The sequence below is a fragment of the Heterocephalus glaber genome, unplaced genomic scaffold, assembly GCF_053883595.1.
Source record: "Heterocephalus glaber isolate CG9 unplaced genomic scaffold, H.glaber_assembly_v1.0 deba00001481, whole genome shotgun sequence".
NCBI lineage: Eukaryota > Metazoa > Chordata > Mammalia > Rodentia > Bathyergidae > Heterocephalus > Heterocephalus glaber.
The window spans coordinates 12,270,604-12,295,295 of record NW_028258317.1 but is presented as its reverse complement, the minus strand read 5'-3'; the positions used below and the strand labels follow the sequence as shown (position 1 = coordinate 12,295,295).

At 43.5% G+C, this 24,692-nt stretch overlaps 1 protein-coding gene across 4 annotated transcripts in view; it reads left to right on the top strand.

Moving 5' to 3' along the window:
* Positions 1–24,692, top strand: part of Tgfbr1 (transforming growth factor beta receptor 1) — a 128,591-nt gene that overhangs the window by 86,842 nt on the left and 17,057 nt on the right. The window contains exons 9-10 of one of the 4 annotated variants that reach the window (XR_015440002.1): positions 1,003–1,109; positions 3,735–5,425. The exons of 2 other annotated variants lie outside the window; for them this stretch is intronic. The gene's annotated coding sequence lies outside the window, so the exon portion shown is untranslated. Of the gene's footprint in view, positions 1–1,002; positions 1,110–3,734; positions 5,426–24,692 lie in introns of those variants that run through there. One more of the 4 variants, XR_001182368.3, reaches the window with a different exon arrangement.

Sequence of the window (24,692 nt, the reverse complement as noted above, 5' to 3'; positions counted from 1 at the left end):
ACTGGTCAGGCAGTCTTGGATGGTATTTATAACTACCTTCTTCTACCCATTCTGTATTGTCTTGGCCTTCAGTAAGCACTTCAGCAGGTCTTGGTTCTTTACCTTCATTCCTGAAGTTTCTGGGCCATTTGTGTTCCTGCCTGGATTGAGTTGTTATAGTTTCCCATTGACCTTTATAAAAGGGAATGGTAATACTAGGAGGTGCCCTAAGGGATCTCCTACACTCCAAATACATTTTTCTTTCCCTCCACTCTGGAGTAATAGCCCAATTTTCCCTTGCTAGTCTGGATCGATCATCCCTGAAGATACCATAACTCCCTTTTTAGCTCCTCAGAGGCACAAGGAGCCCAAGATGACTGGGGCTGGGGGTGGGGTTAGTTTCCGATTCAATGGAATCATTGTTGTGCTTCTTGATACAAGCTTTCCCCTCTCTAGAATTGAGACTTCTAGCCAACAGAGCATATGGTCAAGGGAACAGAAAGCAAAATATTTGCTAGTAGGTCACTAGAGATAATGACAAGTGGTAACATTTCTACTTCCACCTCTTGATTTTTGGACCTACGTGACCTGGCTATTGGAGAAACAGTATCATATACTGGACACTGATTCAAAGCATGTGCAGCATTCTGGGGAAGCTTGCCCAAGCCTTACAAGGTATTGCTACCTAATTGTAATTGCATCTTCCTATGACTATTCCACCTTTCTATCGATCCAGCTGCTTCTAGATGGTGAAGACCATGGTAAGACTAGGGAATTCTATGAGTATGAATCTATTACCTCACTTCTTTGATTGTGAAATGTGTTTCTTGGTCAGAAATAATGCTCTGTGAATACCATGATGGTGGATAAAGGCATTCTGTAGGTCCACGGATGGTCATTTTGACAGAAGCATTATGTACAGAGAAGGCAAATCCATACTCAGAATAAGGGTTTATGGAAGTAAGGACAAAGCACTGCCTTTTCCATGATAGAAATGGTTAAATATAATCAACCTCTCACCAGGTCACAGGATGATCACCGCAGGAATGGTTCTGTATCAGGGATTCATTGCTGATCTCTGCTGCTGGCATATGGAGAATTCAATAGTGGCCGTAGCCGGATCACCCTTGGTGAGTGGAAGTTCCTGTGCTGAACCTATACATAACTTCCATCCCTGCCACTATGGCCACTTTGTTTGTGAACCCATTGAGTAGTGACAGGGGCGACTACAGAAAAAGTTTGAATGCTATCCACAGAATGAGTTATCCTATCCACTTGATTAGTCAATCCTCTGTTGCTGAGGTTACCTTTTGGTGAGCATTTACTGGGACACAAATATCTTTACATCTTTGACCATATGGAAAGGTCTATCCACATGCTTCTTCCCCAAATATCTTTGTCACCAATTTTCCAGTCATGTTTCTTCCAAGTCCCTGACCATCTGGCCAGACCATTGGCTATAACCCATGAGTCAGTATTAGTCCCACATCTGGCCCTTTTTTTCTTCCAAGCAAAATGTACAACCAGGTACACTGCTAAAAGTCCTATCCACTGTGAATATTTCCCTTTATCACTGTCCTTCAGGCATGATCGGGAAAGGGGCTGTAATTCTGCAGCTGTCTACATTTGGGGGGTGCCTGCATAACATGCAGAATCATCTGCAGACTAGGCCTTGGTCTCCACTTTTTCTGTCAGCTGATCATATGGTACACCCCATGAGACCACGGGTGCATGCTGAGGGGCAGAAGGCAGTATAGCAGGAGTAGGAGCCATGAGCATTTAGGGGACTTCTTTATGTAATGTACTTGTGCCTTCCAGACCTACTCAGGCCTGGTCTGGTATATATCACTTCCATTTAATGATGAACTGTTGCTATGCACATCCAACTTTATGACTTGGTAGGTCAGAGAGCAGCCAGCTCATGATGGGCAGCTCAGGTCATGTGGTAACCTGGTGCTCCATAGTGAGGAATTTGGTTTCCACCAAGGCCCAGTAGCAGGCCAGGAGCTATTTTTTAAAGGGAGAGTAGTTACTGCAGATGATGGCAGAGGCTTGCTCCAAAATCCTAAAGCAATCTGTTGTGATTCACCAATGGAGGCCTGCCAGAGGCTCTGAACAGTATCTCTATTGGCCAGTGACACCTCAAGCACCATTGGATTTGCTGGATCATATAGGCCCAGTGGCAGAGCAGCTTGCACAGCAGCCTGGACAAGTTGCAGAGCCTTTTTCTTCTCAAGACTAGCAGCTTTTCAAGTCACTTGGTAAATGGGCTGGAGTAACATACCCAAGTGAAGAATGTGTTGCCTCCAAAATCCAAATAGGTCCACTGGGCCTTGCACCTCTTTTTTTTTTTTTTCTTTTGGTACTGGGGATCGAACTTGGGTCCTTGCACTTGCGAGGCAGGCGGCGGAACCACTGAGCCAAATCCCTGGCCCATTGCACCTCTTTTTTGGTTGTGGGAGGGGCCAAATGCAATAACTTATCCTTTACCTTAGAAAGGGTACCTCTTAATACCCACACAACTGGACACCTAAAAATTTCACTGAAGGAACCTTAAATTTTAGTTTGATTTCTTTCCCATCCTCCAGAATGCCAATGCTTCATCAGCATATCCACAGTGGTTGCTACCTCTTGCAAATTTTTAGTCTAAATCTTTGAGCTTGGACAATTAACGAGTGGGAATCTTGCTCCTCATTCTTTCCTATGTAAGATCAACACAGTTTGTATCTGTTTATGGTTATTTAATTTGTTCAGTATTTATTTAGCATTTTTTCCTCTGTTCATTCATTGGCTCATTCACTTGTTAATTCAATTAACAGGAGGCATTGGGGATGCAGAACATATGACATGTGGCTTAGATGTGTCCCTGTACAATTAGGGGAAAATAAATAGATGCTTTGTGTGGATTTGTGTTATATAAGCCAGGGCCACAAATGTAGAAAGCTGCAGAAGCCAGGCTGTGATAAGAGAGTGATGTTGCACTAAGAGACAGTCATCTCCCCTCCAGCCAATTCAAGAAATCTAGATTAAGTCGGTTTTTTGGTAAAATGCTTCTGTTTAAAATTTTTGACTCAAATTTGTATTAAACATTCTACAGGCCAAGCATAACTTTTCAGGAGGCTTGATTCACTTATAGGCAACAAGGTGTGACCATAAAGGCTTCTGCTTGAGTATGTGGATATTAAGAAATACACCTATAAAGAATATAAGACAATTTCACAGAAGTTAGAAATCAAAGAAGGCAGTAAAGCTAGAGGAGAGGAGGACAAATATTTGTACCAGAAGCCTACAGTAAGTGACTAATACAATCCTAAGCATGAAATTAGCTTAAAGCCCTTGAAAGCCAAGGCAAAAAAGAGATGTGTGGGGTAAAAATAAGTGTACTATGTGATAAAAAGACAACTGCAAGTGTATTTAGTCTCTCTCTTTCTCTCTCCATCTCTGTGGTACTGGGGACTTCACATTGAGCTACATCTCCAAGCCTTTTTTATTTTTTAATTTTGAGACAGGGTCTCACTAATTTACCCAGGCTGGGCTTGAACACATGAACTTCCTGCCTCAGTCTTGCTGGGTGCTGGGATTACAGGTGTGTGCCACCACACGTGGCTGTATTTAAATTTTTCCAATGTATTTGACTAAATAGATGTGGTGATTACTATGCTACACCCCTCACCCAATTTAACTCTCCCTGCTATTGTTAGATAGATAGAAGTGCCACCTTCCCTACCCCTTACAGCCAATTTTTCATATTTCAGGTGAAGAAACAGATCCAGGGTGGTGAAATGACTTACAGAACTGGGGCTTGAATTTAGATCAAGGCCACTGCAACAAGGCATTTCTCTGCTAAGGTGGTGAGCTCTACATCAACAGACGTATGTAAACAGAGGATGGAAGAGCATAGGAGTCAATGCAGGAAGGAGCAAAGCATAGTGAATCCATGAGTAGGATTCAGATCAGAGGACAGGGAGATGCTACTGAGCCTCGCTAGGAGGAGGGATCCATCCTGCCCCTTATCCCCACCTTAGAAAGTTCTTTCTGAAGCAGAGCTGAGTCTGCATCATGGGTCCAAGCTGTGTCCCTGGGAAAGCTGGAGGTGACAGTGACCGAGCATCTAAACCTGGCGCACTCTGTGCTGGGCTCCTGGGCTGCAGTGATCATGAGACTTGGTCCTTCCTTACCCGAATTGGTCTGGGCACACAGGTACTTGTGTTAATCTCCAGCTCCCTGACCTGTGCTTAGTCACAGCCATCTCTGACTGCCTCTCATTCACATCAGTATGCAGCAGGCCCTATGCTTTAGAGTAGTGAGATCAGCCGAGCCAGAGGGAGAAGGAAACCCCAATGGACATCCTTTGGCGGGGACCTAAATGGGGGCCTGCATCAGGTCAAGGGGGGGTTCCCTGCCAGAAGGTGGCCAGATCCAAAGCCAGGAGAGGGAGGTGGGGGGCCCAGGGGAAGAGGGACACAGGCTTCAGGGGCCTGTGTACCCTCTGATCCATCCCTAGGTGAATCAGGCCCATCCTTCTAACCTTCTATCAGACTCACTTCCTATTTTTCTTTCCAATTGTATTATTTTTCTTCCCTTTTTAGCAAGTCTCACAGGTGATATGAAAGGAGTTCTTGAGATGATGATTTACATTCAACCCACCTCTTCCCAGGAGCCATTTATCAGTTTCAGAAGGGAATCTTGAGATAAACATAGATTACAAAATGTGATAATTAATTGTGGCAGTCAACTTGTATAAGAAATGCCTAGCGGATTACTCTAGCACAGTTCTGGGTGTGTCTGGATGACTGATTTACTGAAAAGGGAAGAGCTACTCTGGGTGTGGGTGGCACCGACCAATAGGCCTGTAGCTGAGATGGAATAGAAAAGGAAAGAAGGCAATCTCGCTTTTGCTTCTTCAAAGGAGCTCTAGTTTTTGCCATTGCCTTTGGACGTCCGCTTCAGGCTTCCAGCTCAGACTCTTTGGCTTTCCAATTTGGATTCACACCAGACTCTGCAGTGCTCTCCAGGCCTTCAACTGGATCCTCCTGGTCTCCAGTGAGTGTGTAGACAGCCCTTCTACATTATTCCTACCCTAACTGCAGGCGGCCATTGTAAGCTGTTATGGTTTGTGTCTAGATGTCTCCCTCAAAGCCTCGTGTGGTCTCAGGTGGGGCTTTTTCAGAGGTGGTTTAAAGTAGAGTGTGTGATTGATTCATTGTGCAATGCTAGGCCCGAGGGCACTAGGATTAAGGGTGTGAGTGCTATTACCCCTAAGTAGTCTCAATAAGATAAAAGGAGCAGAAAGACTAAGGGCCCTTTTTGCTTTTGCTACTTTACTGGTGCCATGAACTGCTTCTCCTCTGCAAGTCCTGTCTGCCACACTACTCTGCCTTGAAGCCAACTGATTATGGACTCAAACCTCTACAACTGTGAGCTAAATAAACCTTTCCCTTTTTAACTTTGGGTGTCCAGTATTTTTCTCAGCAATGAGAGAAAAGTATTTAAGTCGTAAGCCTACCTTGTAAATCCTTTATATATCATATATAAAAATATCATATAAATTATATATATCATATATATATATATTTTATGTTACGTCCATTGCCCTAGTGAACCCTATCTGACACATAAAACATTGAGAAAGAAAGGATAGAGATTTCCAGAGGGATTCATTCTAGAGCGAAGTGAAGCACTCAGAATGTCTTTCTGAGTTAATTCCAACCTGTGGTTAATGCTAACAATGGAGAGGAGAGAAAAGCAGCCAGAGACACAGGCATGGCTGCTTGGTAACAGCTGGGCTCAAGCTGTGCAGCTGCCTGTGCCAAGGATGGGCAAGTGTGTGCACGCGCACACACACCAACACGAACACACGAGTACACGCACACAACATAACACAGACACACACATAATACAGACACATGCACATGCACAAATACACATACACACATGAGGTGTAGCAAGGACATAAAGAAACATGGTCAGGATGGTGGCCAGAGTAGCTGAAGTTTGTGGGAAATGACAACAATGCTTTTCTGGTTTTGTTTTGTGTGAGTCCAAAGTTGTATTCAGGGGCCTCTCTCTTAAGGGTTTGCACTCTATTTCTTTGAGTGTTTTCCTTTAAAAATGTGCCTAATAAATCCCTTTCTGTCTCTAATTGACATGTCCTACAAATTCCTTTTCTCTGGTGGAAGTCAGAGTCAAGTTTCCCATTCTGCTTTGGGAACCTCCTGAGATTGTTGGCTGCCATTTCTTCTGGTCAGCCAGGAGCAGGAGGTAAACAGACATTGGGACTATGACTTCGGTAAGTCCAGAAGGAGACATTTTGTTTTCTTCTTCCCCACCTCTCTGCCTCCTCACCCTCTGACCGCCTCTGATGCATATCTTCCCCCCACCGCCCCCTGCAGCCTCTCGCTTTCCTCCTTCTCTGTCTCTCTTCTCTTACTCTCTTGTGTTGTCTCTCTCTCCAAACCTCTGAAGCTTCAGAGTTTTTTCCTTTTCCATAGTTAGAGGCTCCTAAGTCTCTGGAAAAATGAGTGCTTACATATAAAAGCCCTGAAGATACGAGGCACTAGATCTCTCTAAACAGAATTGAGAAGAGGTGTCAAAAGTACACTCTAGGACAAGTAGGAACCCCATTAGATAGTCCCTCTGGTCAACATACTGTGTTGCTGGATCAGATGGAACTAAACCATGCTCACCAGGGAGACAAAAATGAGGATAGACCCATCCAGTGTCTTGAGCATGGTTTGCTCATGCACCCGGTGTGGGAAGACCAGTCCTGAGACATGGTGGAGAGAGCTGGCCTCAGGATGAGACCTGAAGAAGGTTTCTTCACAAATTGTGCACATCTTTGGGTCCTAAACACTTTATATAAAAAGAAGTCCTCTAAACTGCTCTTTTGATCCTTTTTCTCTCTCCTTCCCTCACCCCTCTTTCTCTTGAAAAACTGAAGGGCATACACTCAGTCTGCCTAATGCAATGGATTTCCTTTTTTTGGGTGGCTGGAAACATATCCTAAGCCATGCAGATCCAAGTGGCCTGGTACTGGACTATAGTAAGCTACTTGGTGATGTAAGATGCTATTTTGGGGACCTGGTAGAGTTAATGTATTCAAACCAAAAAGGAACCTTGGGCCAGGGATTTGGCTCAGTGGTTTCGCTGCCTGCTGCGCAAGCGCAAGGACCCGAGTTCAATCCCCGGTACCAAAAAAACAAAACAAAACAAAAAACCAAAAAGGAGCCCACTACTCTTCCAAAACAAACAACCAAATAAAACCAAATAAATAAGAAAACAAAGTTGCAGCCAACTGCTAACAATAGAGAACCTGAAAAATAGTGGCCTAACCTAAATAGAAATGCGTTTTTTTTCTTTTTAGCAGTAAGGCAAGAGATTAGGGCATGGCAAGCCAGCCGGACAGTCAGGCATGACCTGTCAATCATGGAGACGTGTCAAATCATGACCAGGATGCATGCACAGAACAGCTTTGGACCCCTGCGTGGGATGGCCTGGATCTGATGCATATCAGAAGAAAGATATAAAAGATGGTGGCCATTTGTCTCATAGCCACTGTCTTCTCACTCTTGGAGTGGCATATTTTCTCTTCAAAGCACTTCTTCCTCTTTTGAGTACTTCTTTTGCACTTACTTTTTTTTTTTATTACTGGGGGTTGGACTCAGGTCCATGCTTGCAGGGCAGGTTAGGAACCATTGAACTAAATCCTGGTCCCCTCTTTTGCATTTCTTTTTCCTTTTTAAAAAATATTATTTTATTGGTACATTTTAGGTATACAATATAATGACATTCATCATTGGAAATTTGCACCTCTACATAATCTCTCTTGGTTCTTATTTATCCCCCATTCCCTGTGCTCCCTTCAACCCCTCCATTCCTCCCTATTTACAAAGACTTTGTTTCCTTTTTTCATTTTTTCATATTAATTCCATTCCCTTCTATCTTTTCCCCTAGCCCTCCCTCTTCCTTCTCCTTTGCCCCTTTTCTTCCTATTTCACATTATCTATTATACCTTTTAGTCCTTATTTACACTTTCAGTTTCTCACACTAGAGAAACTATTTGGTATTTACACATGTGTGTCCTATTTATTTCACTTAAGAGTATCACTTCAATGTGCATCCATTTAGCTATAAATGTCTCTAATTTCTCCTTTTTTTATGGCTGAGTAATACTCCATTTTATAAAAAACCCACATTTTCTTTATCCAATCTCCAGTTGATGGGCAATTGGGCTGCTTTCCAGTTTTAGCTATTACAAATTGTGCATCTATGCACATGGGTGCACATATATCGCTGTGGTATGACTCTTTTAATTCTTTGGGGAAGATACCAGCAGGGGAATAGCTGGGTCAAATGGGGCTTCCAGTCCTAATTCTTTGAGGTATCTCCATATTGATTTCCACAGTGGTGCATTTCTTTTTCTTATTTCTCTCCTTCTTCTTTTACCTTTCTTTTTAAAAATTTTAAATAGATGTTAAACTTTTACATTCTTCAGTTGTCCCAACCAGTTCTTTGAATGGGACAACAAGAGCCTGGAAAGGATCGCTGGCAACCCCACTGTCTGCTAACAGCAGTGTAGGATTGCTCTAGTGACTTTGTAACGTGATAAAAATCTCAGGCTCCTTCTACCTTTCTGCTGTGGTGTACTTAGTAAGTGGCTTTTATCCACAAGGTCACTTCATGGCCCAAGATGGTTGCCAGTGCTCCTACTAGGCAGGAAGAGGAAGAAAGTGGAGAAGAGCAAAAAGAGTGCTCTCCAAATGTACCAGCTCCCTCTACAGCAATTCTTCAGAAAGCCCTCCAATGGCTCCTTGCTTACATTTGAGTGACTACTCCTTACCTGTAGATATGGCCAGAAATGTGGTTTCATATGCAAGACATATTGCCTCATTAAACAATATGGGGATTCTGTTTCTATAGGGAAGAAAGCAGACAATGGGGAGGCAACTTGCAGTTCTTGACACAAGGTCAAGGAGGACAATGAACAAAGAAGGAAAAACCCTTTTCTCTCCTCTCCAGTTTTGGGTACTCGGTCAGTATTAGTGGGCACTTAAAGTCAAAGACCAAAGCTGTAGTTAACTTGCTTCTGTCCTCTTTGGGAAATCCTGAAGTTGAGATCCCGGGTAGTAGAGAAGACAGAGCAGCACTTTAAACAATGCAGAGTTCTGGAACCCTTTGTTAATTTCAGCACCGGGCAGTGTAAAGGGTCAGGACTGAGGACTCCTTCCTAATCTGGTAGAGGATGGGGTTGAACAGGAAGGGTGTTTTCTCAGCTGTGTGCCACAAGCTTTTCTGGATCTTACGGAAAAAAATGCTGGTCAAAATGTTTGGGACACTTTGGGTTAAACCACGCTATGCAAGCTGACTTGATCATAGAAAATTTTGGAATTGTTAATATGTCTACCTTCTTTTTTTTGGTACTGGGGATCAAACTTGGGTTCTTGCACTTTCGAGACAGGCAGCATAACCACTGAACTAAATCCCTGGCAATATATCTACTTTCTTTGTGAATCTATTTTTCTTTCTGGAAGGGAAATTCCCAACCATATTTGACTACAGAACTCACTTCTTCCAGAGAATCCCAGGGGATAAGGGTCCCACAGAGGAAACATCTGGGCACAGTGGTACTATCAGTGGCTCCTACCTTACTCTGCCAGCTTTCTGACAGTGCCACCCAGGGACCTGCAGTGAATCTTGTTAGCCTCGTTCCAGAACTAGTGAATCACCACTCAGGCCCATGGCCTGGAAATCTGCGTTTTGTGACGGTCTCTGAACTGGTCTTATATTCATGGAAGTTTGAGAGCCACTAGAGGTGAAGGAGCTGTCTCTACTTTACAAATACTGTGATTTGATCGATTTCCATCCAGGTACCTCCTCCCAGCCCCCTCGAAACTCGTTTCTCTCACCACCATTTGATGCCTGATAATTTTCTCGGCCCTGTGCAAAGCAGCTTGCATTTATCTTTATTGGTGTTCTTGTTATTGATTTAGGTCCATCTCTGCAATTTGTCAAGCTTGGATTGCATTTTAATCTTGTCCTCCAAAGTGGCTAAGATCCCTTCCAGCTTCGTAGCATCCAGAAATCTGATTAGCTGGGTCCAGATTCCATCCTTCAAGCCATTAATGAAAATATTAAATGGTCCTTGTTTGGCATGAAGGTCTTCAGGGTTCTCAGTAGATATATGGCTCCCACACATCACTAGCTCTGCACAGTGTGATTGTAAGGGGGAGATCACACCAGCATTTCAGTTATAGGCTGCTTCCTGTGTACAAATCCATGCGTGTAATGCAAATCTATGCAGAAAAATCTCTATTAAGTAATTTGTTCATTTATTCATTCAATAAACACTAGAGCAACACAAGTCTTTAAATCACTAGTTTCTCCTCTCTTGTCAGTGGCATGTTGACCTCAAGGCGAGGATACTTATAGGAAATATGTGCATAGAAATTCAGTTTTTATGTAATGAGCAGCTCAGCTCCATCTTTGAGATCACAGTCTGGCAAAGTGGCCTTGTGACCAGCATCATCTACACAATAGTGCAATAAGAACTCAGTTTTTAGAACATTCTCCCTGAACCAGTAGCGGCTTTAACTTCACACATAGGAACTCACTTTCTCCTAGGCGGTGAATGCTACCATCACCTCCCTTTTCTACATGAGGTGTCTGAGGCACAGAGAAATTAGATAATGCACCCAAGGGATAGAGCTTTCAGGGGCAGTGGAGGTATTCACACTCGGATGGGCTGGCCCTAGAGCCTGGCTGGGGACCTCCATTCTATGTTGATGTGGTGATGTGGCAGCACCTGAATGAAATATTTGATGGAAAACAAAAGTCTGCCCAAGGCTGAGAATCCAGGAATGATTAGAAAGGCTGACCACAGTCCCAAGCGTCTTTCATTAGCAGTCTCCTTTGTCATTGGTAAACTCTGATGATCGATACTCTTTGTTCACATTGTGTAGATGAGAGCATAGAGGCACCAAGATACCTCCCCAGGGCCTGCGCTGGAAAGACTGGTCTGCTGAGGCCTGCCCAAGTGAATGGTGGACTCCTTCGAGAAGTAGGGGCTGGAAAAGTGAATGAAAGAATAAGCTTTGGAGAGGTCAATGCTCAGTACACCACACTCCACCCAGAAACTTCCTGTGGCTTCATCCTCAAGGCTGCAGCAAAGCATGACAGGCCATGCACATGCAAAGCTCCTTCCCCAGAGAAGCCTGGCCTTCCTGTGGCTCGGAGCAGGCTAGGGAGACCGTGGCGGAGCTGAAACATCCTTTCTCATCACTTGCGCTAGGCGACTAGCCTGATTCCTGAAGCTGAGCAAGACACCTGTCTTTAGAAGCTAAGAATCTGCAGACATCAGCCACAGTCCACGTCACTTAGACAACGGCAGAGGTCTCAGAGGTGTCGACCGCAAGCCCAGCTGCTGGGCAGGCGTGGAAGATCATCTAGTCACAGGGGCTGGAGGGGCAGTCCTGATTCCTGGAGGTGGCCTGAGGGTTGGGCCTCGAAGTCACATTTTCGGGGACAGCTGAGGAGTGGGAAGGGGCCAGGTGATAGGGGAACTCATGCATTGCCCTGGTCAGCACGGAGCAGCTCTGGGGGCCGGAGATGTCCCAGACAAATGTCAGCCACAGCAATTGACGGAAATCAATTTTTCATTCCATTCCTTCAGACTCAGCGCCTCAGTCAGACCCTCAACAACTGTTTCCTGAGCTGATGTACATCTCATTAGTCAGTGGAGCCAAGACAGCCAAGACCTGGACGCCAGAATGAAAACCGACTTGCCACTCCTGCCTATTTCAGAGAGAGGAGGAGGACGCCGATCAGCCTTTGTTCTGGGAGCCAGGGCAGTAAAGCACTTCGTCCGTTGGCCACAAGAGGGCAACAATCATCCACAAATTGCATATTCCCGTGGCGACAACCAGAGCTTCCGCCTGGGAAATCTGGGAAGTTAAGAAGGGTAACTTGGTTAAGGAAAGATCATGGGAATTCTCCCAACCTCGAGAGCTTTTAAAAGCCTCCAAAGTAGCATATTCTGGCTTAAAGACCATTTAGCTTAAGAATGGCTCTTTAGGTACAAGGATATTGATCTAGGAAGTCAAGAGACCAGGATTCAGACCCTCACTCTGATACTCCCAGACCTCGGTGTCTCATCTGCACAGTGGGATATTGCTGCCTGTGACTCTCATCATGCCTGTTGATCACGGATTGAAATTAGACAAAGGAGGTGAAGGAAATGCTATATCAACATGTTGTGTGAAGGAGAAATTTTGATGATCGCTGTTTCTCCTATTGACGTTTGTTCCCTCTAGCCTCTCCGTCGTGGAGAGGGGGTGGAGCTGGCTCCTGCCCTGGAAGATGGCTGCTCTGTGGTCAGCAGGATTCTGCAGCATCAAGAACTTAAAGGGTGGTGGGGAAGGGTCACAGGGTGACAACTCTGGCTTTGGTGATGCAGGCTTCCTATGTAAACGGAAGTGTGCCTTGCTCTGTGCAGTGGGCAGGTGGGTAGGACCTCTCTGTGCCCATCCAGCTGTCCTTCCTAGCATCTCCCAGCCTTCAGAGACCTCCAAGCTGCTTTGACCTGGGAAGCAGTGGTAGGGACAGAGACAGATCTCTGAGATGGGGAGTGTCTGGGAGGCTGAAGAGTGACCCTTGATGGACAAGGAACCCGGATACCCACGCTTCTGCAAGACTTTAGGCTTTGACTTTCTCGTCTGTGGAATGGGGTGTTGGACGAGGTAATCTCTAACCACTCTTCCCTCCAACTCTGTCGCAATAAAAATACACAGCCACACTGATTCCACTAAAAACCCCCAAAACATGTTGCTCTTTGGCTGTTGCTGACCTTTATGGTGCCCCAAGAGTGTCCCAACAGGGTGGCACTTGGGGACCATTACCATGAGTGCACATGTAGTCCCTGTGTATTTGAGGAAGATGACAGACACCTTAATTTAATGGAAGGAGCAAGAATCTGGGCGGCTCCCAGGCCGGTCTGCAAGCCAGTGTCAGCTCTGCAGTAGCTGTCGCTTGTCAGTCTTCAGACGTCCTAATTGCCAGCCATTCGAGGCTATGCTCCTTCAGTGCTGACACACGGTCCTTTTGTGACAGCCAGGGCACACGGAACATTGGTCCTTTATGTGGTCCATATTTCTTCAGTTTTGTCTTCCAATTCTTTCATTGATTTTTAAATTTTGGTGCAAATATAAAGCAAACTAAAGTTTATGGAGTGTGGGAAAACCCATCTGAAAATTCTCCAGAGATTGTAACACTGGATACACAAGAAAGAAACTCATTTGCAGCACACTTCTTAGCTCTGCAGTAAATAATACCTATGTGGAGAAAAGATATAAAGGAAGTGGGTGATAGTGATAATAGTCCCATCTTCCTAAATGGGGAATCAATAAATACACGCATAAAGTTAATGTATCAAGAAATTGAAGTTTGACTGTTTTATGTCAAGTTGCAAATGTGTTGCAGATCAGTGTTGCTTGCCTAGATATTTCCACTCCTCTTTGTTCTGGATACTTTCTGTGGTTGGATAGGGCCAAGGGATTAGTTCTGGGCATTACTTTGTGTACCTAAGAGATGTGAATTACTTCCAAGAAGAGCATTTTGTTGCTGGTTGATCACTCTTCCTTCTGGATGGTGACTGGCTTTGAGGAAGACGGTGTCTGTTCCCTCAGCTTTGGTCTCTGAATAATTACAATATATAGATTTGGCCTCTCCCTGTCCCCAGTGGACCTTTGATAGACATATAGCACGAATGAGAAATGAAGCCACCGAGATCTGGGATTGCTTGTTACTGTAGCATTACCTGCTGTATCCTGACTAATACGTGATAAATCTATATTACAGAGGACAAGAAGGGGTATTTGGGGTTTGAGTCCCCAACTATTAGAACAGAAAACCAATGGATAATATAGAAAATTATTGGTCCAAGAAATGGCTACGTTAAGCTATTATTTAAGATAACCACTAGAGAAGAAAAAGCAAAATCATTAAATGTGGTTTCCACTGATGATTGGGACTAGGGATGGAGAGTGATGGGGCAAAGGAATTTTACTTTGTCATATAAGCCTTTCTTTATTATTTGATTTTTGAAATTAAAGTTTGTTAGTTTTAAAAATAGGCCAATTATGTCCATAAAGGGAGCTAGGAAGCTAGTCTATTTCCCACGTCTGTACCCCCATTCAGAGGCTACCACTTGCCAGTTTCTTGTGCATTCTTACAGGGAGTAACCCAAGAATATAAATTGTACATGCTCACATGCCTTTATTTTCACTTAGTAGTGTATCTTGGAGAACATTGCCTCGTAACATACTTAAGGTTTCTTTTATTTAAAAACAACTGGACACTATGCCATGGTATGGATATGCTGTCATTTCTCTGGCCCCCTTTCACTGGACATTTGGTTCTCATTTTTAATGTTATTAACACTGTTCCATGAATATCTTTGTAAGATGTCATTTTACACTTAGACTAGCCTATTTAAAAGCTGAAATCCTGAAAGTGGAATTACTGGGTATGTGCTTTTCTAAGTTTGAGAGTGTACAAATTATCTGAAGAAGCTGTATTGATGTACAAGTCTGCCAGTCATGGACAAAATGCCCGAGGCACTGTCTTGCCTGTAAGATCTATTGATTTGATCTGCAAAAGAATTAAAGTGGTGGAATTTATTTTCTAAATTATTGCCTGAATTATCCATTGAAATAAATGAAAATCGGACTATTTTGTAACATTGGATCACCATGAAGAATTCTAAGTTAAATCTCACATCATTCAAATCTTTTTGACATTCACATTTCTTCTTTTGAGCAACAAATATTTGTTGAGTGTCTTCTATGGTCCAGGGCTGGTAGGTACAGTGTGAGGGGACAGATGGATGGATGAGTAGATGGATGGATAAATGGACAAACAGATGATCTAACCATATTTCATTTTATCACTCCAGTATTGGGATTGATTCAAGGAAATTAATTAGAGATTCAGAGTATCTTTTTTCCCTAAAAAATTATACACGCACACACACACACACACACACATATCAATCAATGATTCTGCCCTGCTTTCTCCCTTGTGAAGTGCAGAGTTGGAAACAGTGGCTTAGTCTGAAAGTGAAATTTTGACATTGCAGAGTCCGAAGTGCATCCTCACTCTCTCCTACTTTTGCCCCCTGTGCCTGTGATTCTCTAACTCCCATCCCCACTCCTACCTCCACTCCTACTCCTCCTTCCCTGAGCTGCACACAGGCATGGTTCTTCCCACGGTCACACAGACTTCCTTTCCTATTCCCCGGATGTGACAGTAGCACAATCCCTTCAGGCTCCTTTCTAAAACCAAGGCTGGATCTCTTTGCTCCATTGCTCAGAGAGGTCAGTGGCCTCATTTTGACTTCAGATAAAATGAGACATCAAGGCCCGAAGGCTGTCACCACTTAGAATAGTAGTAAAGGCCAGTGTGTACTGACTTTCTCCCTGTGCCAGGCTCTTTGCTAAATGCTGGGCATACACTATTCCATTTCAACTTAGAATGATCTTGAGAGACTGGGCCATATTATCACCTACATTTTACAGTGGATATGAGAACTGGGTCATGGATAAGTGAGCCGGGCTCTAGGCTATCTTGTTTAGGGAGGGAACTCAAGTCCTGTTTTCAAAAACAACTCCGAATCAAAGTACAATGGGATTAATGCTGTGATACCATGGTATGCTTTCTGAGATTTACTCCCAAGGGACAGAGGTGAAGCTTTCTTCTCTCTTGCTTCTAATTGGTCTCCTTATAAAACTCTTTCCTAAGTGTCTCTCTGTCTCTGTTACTTGGCTAGGAATAATTCAAATGCAGAACTATAATATTTACTCAGAAAATGTTGGTTAAATCAAATCCTTCTCCATTCTAGAAGCTTCCCTGCACCTTGCCTTTTTCCTATGCATTTTAATCTCCGTGTGTCTAGGCTACTATGGTTTCGGTATTGAATGTTTCCTAAAGGCTCATGTGTTAAAGGCTTGTTCCCAAGGGTGACATTACTGGGACCTTTAGGAGGCAGAGTTAGTGGAAAGTCTTTAGCTCACTGGGGGTTGTGGGACCTCAACTCCTTCTTCCTTCTTTTTGCTTCCTGGTCATGAGGGGAGTGATTTGGTTCCACCACGCTCTACTGCTGTGATGTGCTTTCGCTCCACAAGTCCAAAAGAATGAGACCAACTGCTCATGGATTGGAACCTCCACAACCTTTCCTTTGTCAGTTGATTGCCTCAGCTATTTGTTATAATGAGGGAAAGCTGAGGAACACATGGGCTTTGCACATTTCTCTGTCCATCCCCACCAAATCTTCAGGGACAGACATCCTTGTGGTCACATAGTGTTCGTTCTGGGCCCCGATGCTGCCTCCTCCTTCTGGACAAAGCTCTCTCTCCTCTTGGTGTCAGCACACTGCCTCTGACTGGTAGCTTTGCTTGATGGCCTCTTGCCTTTTATCTTCATCCACTACCCTCTTGCCCCACGTTAGGGAACCATTCTCTGTTTTGTCCTTACTACCAGTCCCCAATGCACGACCTGTCCATAGGCCCTGCAGGGTACAGGAGCCATTCCATAAACAGAAGCTACATGCATATTCAAAGGGAAGTAGTATATTAACAACTTATGTGGATGTTGTAACAATCCACAGTGAAACATTCCCTCACCTCTTGGTGAAATTATTATTCCAAATCACGGAATACATTAGATTTTATGATCTACTTGCTTCTTTGGGGCAATATAAATCTTGAAACATCATCTTCATATGACAGGGCAAAGAGACCCCTGGGATACAAGATGTTTAAGACTGTTAACCAAGAATCAGAAATAGTTTGTGATTAATATCAGGGTTTTGTTTATGGGCACAAATAAATCCCAGGTCTAGGGCTCACCTGTAAAATTCTGTCTGTGATGAAAATTCTGATTGCAAATGATGGAATGAGAAAACAATCTGAATACAAAGGAGTGACTGGGAGACAGAGCTGCACTGTGTAGAAGCTAATATTTTCTGACCACAAATTTGTATGCTGTTCACACATTCCTAGTTACCAACGCAAATATGATAGAGACTAGGAATTTATATGGCTGGTCTACAAAACATCTAGGTTTTGTAAGTAGGTCACACCAGAGGGAGCAGCTTCTCTTTCTAGGATCCTTGAAAGGGGCCCCATCACTTCTTTTACCACTGAGGTGAGGAGGCAGTGGAAGAACTCGACATGCAGGGGCAGAGGAAGATTCATTGGCATTGGTGCTTTGCATGGCTGAAAGTAGGGAGAGGATTCTCCTGGAGACAGACTGCTTAGGGAACCAGAAGAACTCAGTTTGCCTCCCCACTTGTTAGGCTTGTGACTTCTAAGTATCCCAACCTGGCCAGGACTCTTCCTTGGCCTGGAGCCCACCACAAACTGTCCCTGGCTTCTAGCATGAAGCCCAACCTTTAGGATCTTAGCCTGGCTTGACAAGTTCTCTGTGCTGTGAGCTCCCTTTCTAGGCACATGCCCCATTACACAGGCTTTTGTGACTCAGCGTGTGCCGGGTCACTTCTTGGTCTCCTTTCAGAACCTGCAGCTTCTGCCAGGATGTCCTTCCTTTTCAGCTATTTGGTTCATAATTGCCCTTCCTTTAAAACTTCTCAGAGGTCATTTTTCTCTCTGGGGAATTCTCAAAGTCCCTTGGGAAGAGGTAGTGTGCTAGTCAGCTTTCTGTCACTTTAGCAAAATGCCTAAGATAATCAATTTAAAAAGAGGAAAGGTTTATTTTGGCACACAGATTTGGAAGTCTCAGCCCATGTTTTTTGGCCCTATTGCTTTTGGGCCTGTGGTGAGGTAGCACATCATGATGGAGGTTCATGGTGGAGGAAGTCGCTCACCTCATGGTGGCCAGGAAGTGAAGGGAGAATGGCAAAGGTACAAGTGTCCCACTAGGGGACATGCCTCCAATGGCCTAAACCTTCCCACTAGACCCCACCTCTTAGTCCCTCAACTCCAACAATGGCAAGTTAGAGACCAAGCTTTGATACTTAGGATCCAAACTATAGTAGATGATTTCCGTCTGTTTTGACTTTCTAATGAGCGCTGAATATCACTTTCCCCTTCTGTCTTATGACTTCATAGGACACAGAATGAACACAGTTTCCTCCCTCACTGACACTGGGTTTGGCTAAGTGACAAGCTAAGACCAGTGGGATGGGAACTCAGCTGAAGTCTTGGAAGGCAATGCATTTCCTATGTTCTCTTGCTTTTTTTTTTTTTTTTTGACCTTCAGTGAGAAAAAATGTGTCTCTGGTAGTACTGTTCTAAGGAGCAAATTGGTCATGTGAAGCATATTTAAACCCAGTCTGGACTGAGAGCCAGCTCCAGCTGACTGGAGTAGAGCTGTCCCAGCCAAATGACAGATCTGAAAGTGAAAAAGACAAATGCTTGTTTTGGGAAGCCGCTGAGTTTTAATGTGGTTTGTAATGCAGCATTAGTGAGGCAATTGCTGATTTGTACACTGCCACCTTTGGTGTGTGGCTCTTATAGGAAGTACATGGAGAAGATGGCATATTTTAAGTTTGGAGGAATTAAGAGATAGCAGATCTGGTGGTCTAAGCTCTCAGAAAAGTCTACATTCAGTGTCGTGCCATGTCTAGTGTGGCATGGCAGTGGCAAAGCAGCCTGTTTCAATCACTTTTCTTGTCACTGAGACACAATACCTAACACTCATTAAAGAAAGGCAAATTTATTTTGGCTCATAGTTTCAGGAGTTTCAGTCCATAGTCAGCAGGTTTCAAAGCAGAAATAACATGGTAGAAGGACCTGGATGGTAAATCTGTTCACATCATAGCAACCAGGGAGCAAAGGAATGAGCAGGGGAGAGCAATATACCCTTCCAGGACACACTCCCAGTGACCCACCTCTTCCCACCAGGCCCAGCCTCCTAGCAGCACATTGGCCTGCTGAACTCATCAGTTGATGAATCCACTGGTGAGTACAGTGCCCTTACAACTGAATCACCTTCCACACACAGGAGAATTTTGGAGGACATTCTGGATCTAAACCATAACACAGTCCTAGAGAGATGAGAGGTCTGGATAGAAGTGGCAGAGATAGTGCTCCTGGATGAACAGTGATTCTTGGATAGAGAACAGGAATTCTCACATGGCTGGTGGGTGATGAGGAACCACTAAGAGAACTATTTGACCTATAGATTAGGGGTAAGGATGGAAGGAGCTACAAAGTATCTCTTGGGACTTCAGTTTAATGGAAAGACTTTAGTTATCTACATCATCCCTTCAGGGTCAAACAAGATGGGATGACTTGAACAGGAGCATAAGGACTGAAGGTCACTGTTCCCGATACCTTCTTGGAAATGAACAGGAGGGGATAAGCTGAGCAGGAAACACGAGACTTTATGGATTCTATCTTTAAATTAACTGAGGACATACCTTAAAGAGACTATCTAAGTTGGAAGAGACTGAGCTACGTTTAATGAAGAAATTTACGTGCTTTTGCCTTAGGTTTTATTTGTTATAAGAGGAAAGGATGAAGGCTTGGGTACAAGATGAGATGTTATTGGTAAAAAGTTATTACTTATGGGACACCAAAGTTGTAGTAATTGTTGACTCCATTTTCTATGACCTGAATATTGGACTTAAACTAAACCCCCAAGATGATATTGTTAAGATGAGAATTTTGTGAGGTGATCAGGTCATGAGGATCTTGAGCTCATGGCTGAAGTTATTGACCTTGTAATAGGGTGTGTATTAATGTTTCTACAGGAAAAGAAACCATAGAATGTATATATTGGTAGTTGTTATGGCTTGTATCTATCTTGTTGAAAGGAAGAAGGAAAGAAAGAAAGAAAGAAAGAAAGAAAGAAAGAAAGAAAGAAAGAAAGAAAAGAAGTAGCCAATAGGATTGGTTAGTTCCCAACATTAGTGTCAGAGTGGACAGGAAGCCATCCCTGATGGGGCCTGAGGTGTGAAATGGGGACAACGCAGAGGACATTCAGTGATTCCTGTGCAGCACACTGGGTAGAAAGATTGGATGGTAAGGTGAATGATCATTCCCCAAAGATGTCCACATCCTGATCCTTGGCACCTGTGAATATGCTCTTATGTGGTGAAAGAGACTTAGCAGATGTAACTAAGTTGGGGCTCTTAAGGTGGAAGACTATCTTGGATTATCTAGGTGGACCATTATAATCACAGATGGGGGTAGCAGAGAGCAGACAGTGGAAGTAGAGATTGGATTTATGGGGCCACATACTGAGAGACACGGGTGCCCTCTAGAAGGTGGAAGAGGCAAAGAATAGATTCTCCCTTGGAAGTGTCAGGAGGGACCAGCCCTGCCGACACCTTGATTTTAGCCCCATGAGACTCATTTTTAGATATCTGAGTTCCAGAGCTGTAGGAGAATAAATATATGTTGTTTTAAGCCTTTAGTAAGTTTTTTTGTTGTTCTTTCATTTTGTTTTTGTTAAAGCAGCAAGGGAAAATGAATATAAGCTGGAAGCAATATAATTAAGTCCATGTTATGATTTGGGTCTAGGTGTTTCCCCCAAAAAGCCTCCTGTGGTCATAGGCTTGATCTAGAGTTGTATGAAGCTGGAATTGACTGATGATGCAATGCTAGGCTCAAGGGCACTAAGATTGAGGGTGTGAGTGCTACCCACCATAATCCTAGTATTCTGAATAAAATAAAAGGGGCAGGGAGATGGTGTTAGACTCTCTTGTTGTCTTTGGTGCCTTGTGTGTGCCATGTTGTTTCTCTTCTGCAATGTCTGTTTGCCATCCGTCTTAGAGCCAGCCAACTGTGGACTGAAACCTCTGCAAACTGTAAGCCAAATAAACCTTTTCCCCTTTAACTTTTGGTACCAGGTATTTTGTCTCAGCAATGAGAGAAAACTAACTGACACATTTCAGCAATAGGGGATTGTGTGATAGACCCTTGTTTTTGTAAAGAAAAACACTGTAGAAGGAAGTGTAGAGCTGCAGTTACAAGTTTGGGCATTTGAGGTGAACAGATGTGGGGTCTGACTCTAGTTCTATCTTTCTTAACTGTGTGATCATGGGTAGGTGCCATGCCCTCTTTCAGCTTCAACTTCTTCATGTGTAAAATGGGGACACCAGCCTCATATTGTTGTGACAACTAAACTGTGCCTGCTACACAGTAAGCACTCACAAGCTACTAATGCTGCCTAGGTTACTTTCCCAGTCACTGGCACAAAATGCCTGACACCTGCACTTAAAGTAAGAGGTTTATTTTGGCTCGCTCTTTCCTTCCTTCTTTCTTTCTCTCTCTCTTTCTTTCTTCCTTCCTTCCTTCCTTCCTTCCTTCCTTCTTTCTTTCCCTCCCTCCCTCCCTCCCTCTCTCTCCCTCCCTCCCTCTCCCTCCCTCCCTCTCTCCCCTCTCTCTTCTTCCTTTCTTTCTTTCCTTCCTTCCTTCCTTCCTTCCTTCCTTCCTTCCTTCCTTCCTTCCTTCTTTCTTTCTTTCTTTCTTTCTTTCTTTCTTTCTTTCTTTCTTTCTTTCTTTCTTTCTACCTGGGATTGAACTTAGTACCTTGTGCTTGCAAGCCACGCGGTGGCACCACTGAGCTAAAGTCCCGGCCCTTGGCGCACACTTTCAGCCTGTGGTCAGCTGACTCCAAAGGCAAAAACAACATGGTGAAAGGACTCTTAAGACTCTGAAAGTATTTAGAGTTTTAAAAATGTCTCATTCTCAAATAATGTACTATAGTTCACTGTTCTGCTTCTTGAGTAATGTTTTTGTTATTTCAAGTTTAACAAGATAGTTGCAAATAAATATATTACATTGGCAATTTAAAAATTTACGTAAGGCTTTCCATCAAAATGCCCTTGTCCACAAGGTTCGCTCCCAAAGTCTTGACTTGGCAGAGGCTCCCAGTGAGAGCTGCAGGCATCCAGAGCTGGGGAGGGGTGGGGTGGGCTCAGAGAGCAGTGCTTTCGAGGTTAAGGGGCAGGTTGGAGCATCTTGGGACACAGAATAAGTGGCTTCTTGTTTGATGTTTGACTCTGGGACACAAAGACAATGTTAAGATTTTAAAATATGTCTACTTAAGAATGAAGTTAGTCAGGCTGGGGATTTATCTCAGTGGTTTCGTCACCTGCTGTGCACTTGCAAAGACCTGAGTTCGATCCTCGGTACCAAAAAAAAAAAACAATGAAATTAGTTGTGGGTGTTTCTTAGCAAATGGCTTAAACTGTGTCTTTTACTTAAGCAGATATTGGTAGATAGGAAGAACTTTAATTTTTAATATTAGTCTAACATACATATTGAATGTCTACCATGTCCCAGGCAGACTGTGTATGGATTTGGGCAGGAAGTGATGGGTGAATGAAGAGAAACACAGAAATGAATAAGTCAAACTTTCAAGTTTCAATGAGTTTATTATCTATTTTCATATTTTTCCCCATTAATTTCGTTTTTGTACTTCTTAAATTTTTTCACATTTGTTTTATATTTCTATTTCTTAATTTTTTTCAAGTCAATGGAAGTAATTTCCAGACATCAGGACTCTATCCCTATATATTTCAGCATAAGTCTCTGGACTGAATTGCATCCTCCCAAGTTCATGTGTTGAACCCTTAATTGCCGATGTGATGGTTTTTGAAGGTGGGGTCCTTGAGAAGGAATTAGGTTGATATGAGGTCACAGAAGTGGAGCTCTTATGATGGAATGAGCATCCTTCTAAATAAGAGCGACCCTCTGGTTGCTCTCGCGCTCTCTCCCCGCCATGTGAGAACACAGTGAGAAGGTGGCCATCTGCAAACCACATCCAAATACACAGGTGCCCTGATCCTGGACTTCCACCCAGACTCTAGAACTGTGAGAATATAATTTTCTTCATTTAACCCACCTAGACTATGGCCTTTTGTTGTGGAAGTGTGAGAAGACTAAGACAATCTCCTAAGAATAGGACCATACTTCTGTATTACCAGATACTATCATTACTAAGAAAATTAATAACAGTAAGTCTATGTGTAAATGTCCCCAGAATGAATTTTACAACTGTTTTGTTTTAATCCACTCTGGTTTGTTGATACTTGGAGTGAAACTGACATTTGATCAGCATAGCTGATGGTGTTTCTAGTCACTGTAGAGCACTTCCTTGCACTGCAGAGTCCTGTTTACAAAAGTTACCAGGCCCTGCAGAGATAGGCTTGCACTTTTTGTTTAAGTTATATCAAACACTGTGCTTTGTAAGAAAACTTGGACCTTTCGGACTCCCCTTTTCAGTTCCATGTAGGAGAAGTGTAGGCTCTCAGCCCCTGGGCCAGCTGATTCACTCAAATAGGATGACAAGGAATGCAGGGAACTAGGTTCTTGGGCCCCTTCTGCATCTGCAAATTTTGACTCGACACAATTTAATTCAGCAAACATTTATTAAGCTTCTGCCATGTGCTGGATTTTTTCACATGCATTACTTTTAAAAATCCTCACAGGAGCTTTGCAGAGCAGGTTGGTGGGTGTGAGTTTCAGTCTAGAACCCCAGGTGTACAAGAAATGTTATTCTATTTTCTATTTTTATTTATTTTTATTTAATTTTTTTTTTGGGGGGGTTACCGGGGATCGAACTCGGGTCCTTGCGCTTGTGCAGCAGGTGTGGAAACCGCTGAGCTAAATCCCCGGCCCTATTCTATTTTCTTTAAGTCAACTTTTGGCTGAGTTCTTTACCATCCTGCTTCAGTTCATTGGGAGGTTTCTCTTCCCTATTTCTTTCCCCTCTCCAATCACCTGACTTAATGCCCTCCACAGTCTTTCACTACCCTTTTACTCTGCCATTCTCTGCCTCCCACTTTCACCCCTCTAATCCTTTTCCTTTCTGCTCTTTCCTGCCTCACATCTTCCTCTTCCTCTCACCTCCCTTCTGGCTTCTCGGCTACTCTGAACTCTTGAGGATGGGGCTCTCGTCCACAGCAATAGCAGTGAGTTCCCCTGTATTGAGCACTTACCACATGTGGGTGACTGTAATTAATCTTCACAATAACCCTATAGACGAGTTTATTGGTTGTGAAACATTAAGCTGCTCGTAATAAAGTCCCAGCTAACAGTGGTGTGAGCCATGAGGACATCTGTCCTTTATTTAGCAGGAGGAGGAGTTTGGTTGCTGGCCTCAGTTCAGCTGTCCAGTAGTGGCCTCAGGGACTGCAACTTTCTCTGCCACTCTTCATTGGACTTCCTTTTTCATTTCTGGGAGTCACCTGTCGGGCCTCACATCCACATTTAAAGACAAGAAGCAAGCAGAGACTATGGATGTATGAGCCATTCTTTGCTGTGCTTATCTCTCATGGAAAGAATATCTTTTTCTCATCTTCCTCCTCTTATACTATTGGCCCCAAATGCATTATAAAACTACTGCTAGCTATAAGGGGAGGCTAAGGAATAGGGCATTTAGTTTTTTATTTTCTGAAATGGTGAAAAGGGAGGGGAGGTGGGGATTTCGTTTGGGCAACCCATTAATTCTACCTTATTATTAGCCCCACTTTTACAAAAGAAAATCTGAGACTCAAGAGTTATTACCCCCAAGAGATAGGCTGATAATAAGTGGCAGAAAATCCATATCTCTTTGATTTCAAGTTCACAAACGTTTTTCAATAGCAATTCCTATTGACTGACAGCACTCTACAGGGCACATAACTCTGTTACCCACCTTCTGGATACATCCACTCAAACAACCCTGAGTACACAAAGTGGTCCAGAGCT